We start from the raw sequence: 10,469 nt of genomic DNA, 5'->3' as shown, positions 1-10,469 counted from the left end.
TAATTATTAATTATTCCTATTTTCAAAATCTATTCTTGACAGTCAAAAACCATAAATTGTCAATAATTAAATCGAAACATTGTATTTCTTCTAGGGTCATTTTTGGAATGTTACAGGATTGCACTAAGAGAGTCCTCTTATATTACTTATAGCATTACAATGAGTGGATGAGATTAAACCTTACGAATTTCGTAAATAGTAGATAAAATATCAACAAATGGGTAATTTCAACACAAGTACATGAAAATATCAACACAGATTTATTGAGATTTTACATGCATTATATTGAAAATGTTTAATGTATTTTTTGATAAAAAAATCTGATTATCAACATATATGAAACCTGAAATAAAAGTTATCAAATTTCATCATCCGAACGTTGTCGGAATGCAATTGAGATCTCGTTTGAATACTTACAAAATTACCTTTAATTTGATATATTTTTTACGAAAATATAATTTATATCGAGAGGTTACGTAAATTTAAAGTTTTGGGATTATTTTAATAAGAGAGAATTGACACTAATACACTTTAATTTTATTTAAAAATTATTTTAATTTTATTTAAAAATTATTTTAATTTAAAATATAATCCATTTGAGTTTATATCAACCACTATATCTCCTAATCTAATGATTAAGAATTAATTTTAATTTTAAATTATTAATTAGTTAGCAATTGATTATATCCTTGCACTAAGATATGCAACTTCAAGCTTGGCTATGGATGTGAACTACACAATTCTTTCTAAAGTTGTCTGGCTCATATCAACGATGCCATTAAGGGAATATGGATTATTGAGTCTGATTCATATGTGGCTTCTCAAACGGTTTTTAATCTGTTTGCTAGGTAAAATCATACTTTTCATCTCATGTTATGAAAGTCATGTCGTATTGTATTGTTTGCTAATATCGTTTTCTTTTTCAAAAAATAGATTGGAGAAAAATATTGCTCCTCTGTCTAAACTAAGTTGAATCGTATTTCTTTTTGTGATAACCAAATTAGGTGAGTCATTTCCTTTTTGAAAAAACAAAACATCCAATCATCATATTTTATTCCATCACCTACTTTATTCTCTTTTTATCTTTCTTATTGTATTCATCTCTCCCATTTTTCAACAAAATTTCTTAATCTCCGAGCCTAAAAATTTAGTTTAAATTGTGTTTTAGTGAAGTGTAGCAAGCATATATCATTAACTATACAAACTCATGATTAACTTATCAATTAAAAAATGATTCAATTACATCGTTGGTTTTTTTATAGTATTTTCTTATATACTCACGTTGCTTGCTTTTTTTAATCTACTTGGGACATATAATGAGGATCTATATAACACTTGGATCGGTCAAGCTATGTCGTACGGTGTCAATTTTTGCCATTTGCGCATTTGATCTCGATACATTATTTCAATGTATGGCACAATTATCTACTATTGGCTTGCACTATCTATATGTTCTTGAACATCGCAGCCATAACATATGCATGTCGGCTTGCACTATCTGCCATAACATTTGCATGTCGGAAAATATAAAGAGAAATTGGCTTGAACATCGCAGCTATAACATATGTGACTTGGACATGTCTCGCAATTGATAGTAGATGTCTCATTTCTTCTTGTCCACTCCGGAACCAACTAGATATTACGGTTCATGGTATTAGTAAGACTAAGCACTATACAAATAACTTCTATTAAGATATATTAAGTTATTATTCGAGAGCATTGATTTCATTAAGAGATGTGTGATCAAAGCAAAAACACCGATTTGACCCGAAAACACAAAAAATCACCGGTTTGAACTGAAAACACCAAAAAAATCACAATTTGCTAATTTTTGGGTCTTAACAATGGATTATATTTGGTGTAGCATTGGTTTGAATGATTGCTTAAACTATTGAGCTTTAATAATGAGCTAATATTTGTGGGCCTATGTAAATTGGGCTTTGTGATTCGCCACAATTTGGATGTCATGCACATAGAGGGAATGTTTTAGATAATAACTTCAATACCAAGGAAAGACGAAAGACAATGTTAATGCAAGAAGGGATTTGGAATTGCTTGGTATACGACCCGAGCTTTGGCCCCATGGTGGAAAATATCATAAGGTGATTACACGCTTGACAAAGAAAGTATGGAATTACGCCCAAGTGGCTACACGGTTTGAAATTCCCAGATGGTTATGTTTCCAATCTATTAAGGTGCATTGATATAAAGAAACATAAGTTGTTCGGTATGAAAATCCACGATCATGTGTTTATGCAACGATTGTTACCAATTGGACCCGTGAGTTACTTCCACAGAGTATGTGAACCTTTGACCGAGTTGAGCAATTTCTTCAGAGATCTTACGGCTACGGTGATAAGGAAAATTGATATGACAAAGTATAATGAGTCGATTGCGCTTACTTTGTGCAAGCTTGAGATGATATTTCCCGTCTTTCTTTTTACTCCATGGAGCATCTTCCAATCCACTTAGCATATGAGGCGTTGATCGCAGGTCGTGCATTTTCGATGGATGTGTCTATTTGAATGGTACATGCTCAAGTTGAAGTTAGATGTCAAGAACAAAGGTGCAGTTGAAGCATCTATATGTAATGCGTATTTGACGAGGAAGCATCACATTTCTGCACTTATTACTTCGAATCACATGTCCATTGCCAAGGTAGAAATGTTCCTCGTAATGATGATGGAGAAGGTTTTGCTCACCCCAAAGATATGCTTCCAATTTTCACATATGATACGAGATGTGTTGGGAATGGACAAACACGATTCTTGTCGAAGTGGAATACAAAGCTGCACAAACTTAAATATCACTTCCTCCGTCCGGCTAAGATGACACATTGCTTAGCCGCACGAGATTTTAGGAAATATTGGTTAAAGTGTTTAATTGAAGAGAGAAGGTGGGTGTAAGAAAAAGTGGTGAGTGTATTAATTGGAGACAAAAAGTTAACAAAAATATTTTTTTTTTTCCACTTTATTTTCCCTTTCTTAACCTACCTAACAATTTTTCTTAATCTCCCGGGTGCGAAAGCCCTCCATTACTAGGGAAACGGGGGGGGACTATATTTTTTTCTTTGTACATTATTTGTCGAAAAATATCTTATTCACATTTCAGAATATCATTTCCCCACATTTTCCAACTTATTTCACTCATCATATAAAAATGAGAAATATATTCTTTTAATTTTTCATCTGCTTTCTTTTTTATTTCATAACATTCGTCCGAGACAAGCAAGAGTCTACTATGGGAAGGAAGGAGTATATTTTTCCTACTAATAATTGCCATTTAAATCATGTTAATCCCATAATTTTTAAACTAAAATATAAAAATCATAAATTTAATATTTTTTCAAATTTTCCATAAAAATTAAATTAATAAAAAAAAAATTAAATATGATATGATAACAAAATTTTAGTTTGGATATATTGGCATATTTTATGTAAAATTATAATGGCATTGTTTTGTTTTCCTATCATATTTGATTTTATATAAAATTGAATCAAAAGTTAAAATGAAAATTATATTATCATTTTTTGTTGTTAGGTCAAGGATATACACCGATGGACCAATTGACTATTAACGTCTGATTTGTAGGCAATTAAAAGAGTGCGACCGCTAATCCAATGATTTTAAGGTTGCTCTTTGGGCAACTACCCTTTGGGCCTATCAACATATGTGATAACAGAAAATGTCCAACATACGTCCAACATTGTCAACTAATTGGCGTTGTATTGACATTTTTCGTTGACGTTATTTGTGCTGACTCAAATCTTGAAATCTAACGGTCCTATATAAGTTTAGAGTTTGTATGAAAGATACGGTTGCCATTTTAGATTTTATCACTACCATATTTTCAAGTATATATATCAACTCACTAAATGCCACCTCTCAAATTATAAAAACATTTCGCATATACTTTACTTTTCCCCTTTTCAAGTCAAATCTTGGCTACACCACTACACTCACCGAACTCAAAACTAACATGCATACCAATTATGTGCTTAGGTTTGGCATGCTAGCACGAATCAACTAGATTATATAAACGGACTATTGCAAGCATTATCGAAGGCGACCTTATACATGTCGGTAAGATTTTTATATGACTTCTGATTCACATGATGTTTACCAAACTTGTACACGCATGTTTAATAAAATTGCGTGAATTCAAACAATTGATACCACATAAGTATATTAACGTGTGCTATGCGATGCGAATAGGTGCACATTTCGCGTGTTGACGATGAAAATCGTGCGTTTCGTGTACAAGATTAAGTGTTGCACTAATTATCTATAGAAGTTGTCGACTAAACACTTTGAATTTAAGAATTTAATTTTAAATGCACATAAATAACTTAATACCCGTATCTTTGGAATCGGGGTAAAAAGCCAATGTATTGGGGGAGGGGGGGGCTATCTATACATTTCGTTTTTGCTAATTTACACCATTTATTTACTAAATGCTCCCATCTTCTTCAAACTTTTTTTTATATATATTTTCCCCCCTCTTAATATTATTTCCGGGTTTTTTGTCCCCCCTTTAAATGATTATAAAATTTCAAACACCCAAAAAAATCAACTAATAAACTAATCAATCAATCGAAAAGTAATACCCCCTTTTTTCCATTTATTCATTTTTCCCTCCCCCTTTTAAAGGGTTATTTCCGGCTGGTCTATTTAAAATGATTATAAAATTCCAAACATATAAAAAAATCAACTAATCAAGTAATTAATAAATAAAAGTGCAATCTCCTTTTCCATTTATTCTTTTTTCCCTACTCTGTTCAAGTGACGATAACTCGTGTCTCTACCAAAATTTCGCCAAATCTTATACTTCCTCCGTCCAAAAAAAATTAGAGTAATTGGTGTGTGACCTGAGTTTTAATGTAGAATTAAAAAAGTAAGAGAAAGGGAAAAAAGTAAGAGAAAGGAAAAAAAGTAAGTGAGAAGTAGTTTAAAATTTAAAAAAAGGTGGGTTATTTTTTGGGCCAAAAACTTTCCTTAAATGAATGTCTCATTTTGGGGGGTTAAGGGAAAATATGTTTTTGGCCCAAAGGGCGGATGCAAGTTTTTTAAAATTTTGGGGGATCCAAACTAACGTTAACAATTGTTATTTTTTTAGTATCAACAACGCCAAAAACAATCACCATGACCAATACCATAATTTGAGCAAATAATTTGAGAATGAGCAATAAAAATTTAAAAGTCCCCGGGCAATTAAAGCCAAAAAAAAAAAAAAAATATAGTTTTAAATAAAAAGCATAACATATATTATAATTAAATTTACTTTTTATATGCCAATATAACTAAATAAATATTTTTATTCTTAGATTATAAAAATTATTAGTTTGTGATGTTACATTAACAATATTTACATAAAATAAAAAATAAACAAAATTAAAATAAAATTATTGGTGAAAAAAAACATGAATGAATTAATTATCAGCTAATGAATTAACTATGAGAATCGAACAAATAAAATTTCCCCCCAAAAATCCTTTAAAAAAAATAAAAGCCTTTTTATCTTTTTTGGGTTATTAAACAAAAAATTAAAAGGCAAAAAATTTTTTGGAAGTTTTAAAACAAAATAAAACCCTACCCTCATTATTAATACTATTTTAAAAACATTTTTTTCCTTTTCCTCTTACTTTTTTCCTTTTTAACTTTACCAATTCTACTTAAAATCTGTGCCATACCCCTGTTTCTTTTTTTTATGGACGGGGGGAGTAATTAGTAGACAAATGAATCAATCTAGCTATAGAAAATAAAAAATCCCAAAAAAATTAATGGATAAATGATTTTTTGGGTAAATAGCATAAAAACCAAAAATCAACAAATATTCCCCTTTCAAGAGGGGTTCGGCAACACCGTCCCAGATCTTTGGGGGCCCAACTGGGGGGGTGCCCACGGTTCCGAACCGGATGGTTCGGAACCGCCGGGTTTCCGGGAAATTGCCGAACCCAAACGGGCCGCGAGGGTGTTTTTGCGGTTATGGTTCCGGCCCAAATCCGGGCCCGGTTTTTGGTTTTTTGGCCGGTTTTTCGGGGGGTTTTTCGATTTTTTCCCCGGTTAACCGGGGATTTTTTTTCCCCGGTTGGTTTTAAATTTTTTCTTTTAAAAATTTTTAGCCTTTGGCCCTGGGTTTTGGTTCAAAATTTTTTTAACCTGATCCAAAAACCCTGGTTAAAAAACGACTTTCGATTTTTGGGGAAAATTTTTCACTTTTGGTTTGGGCCCCCAACAGAAAACCCCGATTTTGGTTTTAACCACCCGGTTTTGGGGAAAAACCTTTAGCAGATCTATTCCTTTTAAACCCAAAGAGCTATGGAATGATACTGTAACTTTTATGAATACTATTCCCTCCCCAAAAAAGGTTAAAAATTTCCCTTTTTGGTTTTCCCATTTAAAAATAAAACTTCATTTTTACCCCAAAAAGGTGTTTGGCCCCCATTCCCCTTTAAATCATTTTATTTCCTTTTTATTATAAAAAAATATAAAAAGTGGTCCCCCATTTTAATAAACCAAACCCAACTTTTTTTTCATTTCTTTAAAGGGTTTAATAAATGTTTTCCCAAAATTTTAAAAGGAGGGGGAGTACATATATAGTAGATTCTAAAAATGGGTTGGGGGTTCCCAAAGGGGCCCCGGGTTTCCCTTTTTGGGAGGTCCCCAAAAACGACCAACAAACAAAAATTCATAGTTGATAATCGAAAATTTTTTACTAGTATTACACATATAATTTCAATACATGCAGATTTTTGTGATCAATTTTCTGAAAATTATTTTCATCTCTCAATTATTTATTACTATTATTTTGTATCTTTTCGCTATGTATATTTAATACTGTATTTTATATCTCAATACATAATTATAATACACTGCATATAAAATAAAAAAATATGGGGAATTAGAAAAAACCTATTGTTGAATATGAAAACGTCAATCTACAATAGTTATAAGAAAAAAATGGTTCAATAAAATTAAAGGACCTAATTTTTTTTTTTATTCTCAAATTAAGGGTAGATATGAATACAGAGGACCTAAGTTTTTTTAATTCTCAAATTGAGGGTAGATGATGAATACAGAGTTGAAATCCAACATCAATTCAATGTTCCAGAACCACAAATATGAAAACAACACTTCAAATTTATGATTTTTTTTATTCTCAGCACTACCATTCTTAAAAATTTTTTTTATTTCTTGGTTCTAAAAAGTTGAAAAAAAAATCCAATCATTTTGGGCCCCCTTTTTCTCTCGGTCCATTTTATCATGATATTTTGAAACACATAAAACATAAAATTTCCAAGATTTTTATGATAGAAAGAAAGGCCCGTTGGGACAATTTTTTATACTTTTAAATTTTTATATTTTTATCAATATCTCATTTAAATTTGAAAAAACTAGTATAGTATAGTAATCTGAAGAAAAACTTAATTAATAGAAAGTCCCCACATGGAGCAGCTGAAGTTAGAACCAAATAAAGAAGCAGATAAATTATGTTCTCGGGGGTACGAGAAGTGCGAGAGGGAGCAAGGAAGGGAGTTTGTTGGAAGTGCCAAAAGCGGGGCCCCATGTCAAAAGGACGGGGATTTCAAGCACTACCCGGGCCCCGCCTTTAAGGAGAAGAAGAAGTTCGTTGGAGGTGTGCTCCCCCAAACGACGGCGGCGAAGAAGAGGGCAAGCACACCTTCCCCGGGTGATTATACGACCAAAACACCGTTTGGACCTAAACCACCCCGGGGTTTGAGGATGAGAGTTCCGGCAACCCGGCCCTAAACCCTTTCCCCGGCATCAAGATCCAAGGGAAAGGGGAATCCTTTTCCCGCCCCCCCGACGGGCCCCGACCTTGAGCGGACCACCCCCCCGGTTCGTCGGCACATGCCTACAGGATTTGGTGGCCCCCTTCCCGACTATGGGGCGTTGTTAAAAAACGCCCTCACGGGCGCCCAAACCCCCCTAAACGCTCCCTCCGGGGGATTTTTGATGGCCTCCCAAAAGTTGGGATTTGAACTAGCCTCTTTTTATATGTAGTATTTTTTTTTAATTTTAATTTTGTAATTTTTTAAAAAAAATTTGAAATGTAGGATTTGCCGGTTTTCCCTTTTTAAATTTTATTTAGCTTGATATATTTGCAAACATAAATTAAATATAAAAAAAAAAAAAAATTTTAGAGGGTTTTTGGGCGTTAAAAAATTCCCCATTTGAATGGAAGAAGAAATAAAATATTTATTTGGGGAGGGGCAATTTTGGAAGCCCTAAAATTACGGGTTTTTTAAGTTAAAAGGGCAAAAAAAAACTCCAGTATTATTATTATACGTAGTATAATATGGCGTTAATTTTGCAGTACGTGTTTGGGTAGGAGAAGCATCTAGATAGAATTATGAGAGAAAAAATTTTATATTTTGTCACTTATGTTAGAGAAAAAATGGACCTGCATGATATTAGATAAAACTTGCTGTATGCTTTTTCCTATACAAGGGAAAGTAAAAAATTTTTTTGCACCTATTTGTTTAAAAATATATCCATATTCGAATTTAAACATAGATTTTAACGAGTTTCTATAAAGTGAATATGTAGTTGATGAACATGTATTTTGTAGTATGATTTTAAAAAGTGTTTACTTAGATTTAGGATTAGTGTTACTCTACTTATTTAACTTTCTATTAATTAATTATTTTGACTAACTATTATGTTGAGTTTTAAATTGACCTGAAATAGATTAAGAAAAAGACACCGAAATTAGATTAAATATGAAGTCAAAGCACCAAGCTCAATTAAATTAGATGTCTATAAGTTAATCGGTTGAATGGTAATACGAATTCATGTTCATAGTTGGATCATTTTATTTTGGAAAGTTCGCTTATTAGTTGAGTCATTTTCATATATTGTAACTTTTTTCTCTTTTTTATTTTACTCTCTCCTACTTTATTCTCTATACTTTATTCACTCTATATTTTATTCTCTCTATCTTTTCCTTTCTCATACTTTTATATCTATTTATTTAACACACGGCTAAGAGCATCCGCAGCATCCGCAATGCTGCGAATGTCCCATTGGACTTTCCCAAAACACCTCCTGCTACGTCATAAGAACTTCCCACTGCACAATGGCGGACTTTCCCCGGATGTCGCATCCTCGCCTTCCACGCCTAAAAGCGGACGTCCCGCGCGGACGACCGACACGCCGGTCGGATGTCCGACGGAAAGTTCGCCGTTGCGGATGCTCTAACATTCCTTCCTAAAACTCCGTGCCGAAAAGTTTCACCTCAACTATGAAGAAACGGATAGAGTACTATATTATTATTGTAACACCCGCGATTTTCGAATAATAAAATTTTTCCCATTGAATGCGATATGGTGATTTAAGATGGAATTTGTGAAGAAAACAAAAGAAGATAATATTTAATTTTACGCGTGATTAAAATCATCGATCGAGTTTGAAGAATTAATATTTAGAACAAAAATAAATATTAATTGGTTGCGTTGGGTGATGTTAATCTTTGTTGGGAACGAGACGACGAAATTAATTAAAGTTTTTCGTAAACTTTAATTAATAAAAGAAATGCAAAATGTGAAGTAAATATTTTGGGCTTCTCAATTAAATAGAGCTCAGTGTTTATATGTTACGAATTTGACTTTAGTCCTATGAACTAAATCAAATAAATAAAAGATACAGGTTGGGCTATACAAATAAATGAGTCCAAATGAAAGTGAATAAAATTGTGGGAGATAGACTTTGAGCCCAATCCTTCTCTCTTCCTTTGCTACACGTGTCTCTCTTCCTTTACTACACGTTTTTCTTTTCAGCATGAATCTTCAAGAATTTCCATCCGGCTGTTACCTGCAAGCAAACCACCCACATTAATCCTAATTAATCCTAATCATGAGGATTTATCACTGTTTAATTCAGCCACTAATTGCCATTAAATCACCCAATTAAGTAGGAGTTAATCCTAATCACTTCCAGATTGATTCTCTCTTAAATTCACACTCTCACTTTCACAAAATGCAAATCCTAGCAAAAAACCAAAGAAAGAGATAGCCGAGAGGGAGGAAGAGAGTAGAAGAAACTGCTACCCTTTTTATTTAACTCTCATACAATCTAAGAAAACCGAAGCTGCCCAATCTGAGGAACTCATCCTTTCGGCCCAACAAATTCTGTAGTGTACACCACATTTCAACTTCGACAGAAGGTATAGACCTTCCCTTTTAATCATAAGTTATGAGTTTTATCATCTTGGCATCATAGCATAGTGTCACACATCAATCTCCCACACAAAGAACTAAATCAATAACACAATCGAGCAATCAACAATTGAATCACCTCTTGCTTGCAATAATTCAATCTCTTGAACCGAATACACCCCACGGCAAATAAATCAAAATGCGAAAGAAACATAATTTGAATAAAGAACTTACCTTTCGGGGCTGCTCCGGGTTGTTTCGAGGCTGTTCGGGTTGGTTTCGGGGCCGATC

The 10,469-nt window shown here is 33.0% G+C and overlaps 1 long non-coding RNA gene across 1 annotated transcript; it reads right to left on the bottom strand.

Moving 5' to 3' along the window:
• Positions 1–9,565: 9,565 nt before the first annotated feature.
• LOC125197857 lies at positions 9,566–10,469 on the bottom strand. The gene is made up of 2 exons (XR_007172263.1): positions 10,413–10,469; positions 9,566–9,834 (listed from the first exon to the last, which is right to left on the bottom strand). It is a non-coding gene; the product is annotated as an uncharacterized LOC125197857 (long non-coding RNA).

Source organism: Salvia hispanica, unplaced genomic scaffold, assembly GCF_023119035.1.
Source record: "Salvia hispanica cultivar TCC Black 2014 unplaced genomic scaffold, UniMelb_Shisp_WGS_1.0 HiC_scaffold_1035, whole genome shotgun sequence".
Taxonomy (NCBI): Eukaryota; Viridiplantae; Streptophyta; class Magnoliopsida; order Lamiales; family Lamiaceae; genus Salvia; species Salvia hispanica.
This window is presented reverse-complemented; position numbering and strand designations above follow the sequence as displayed.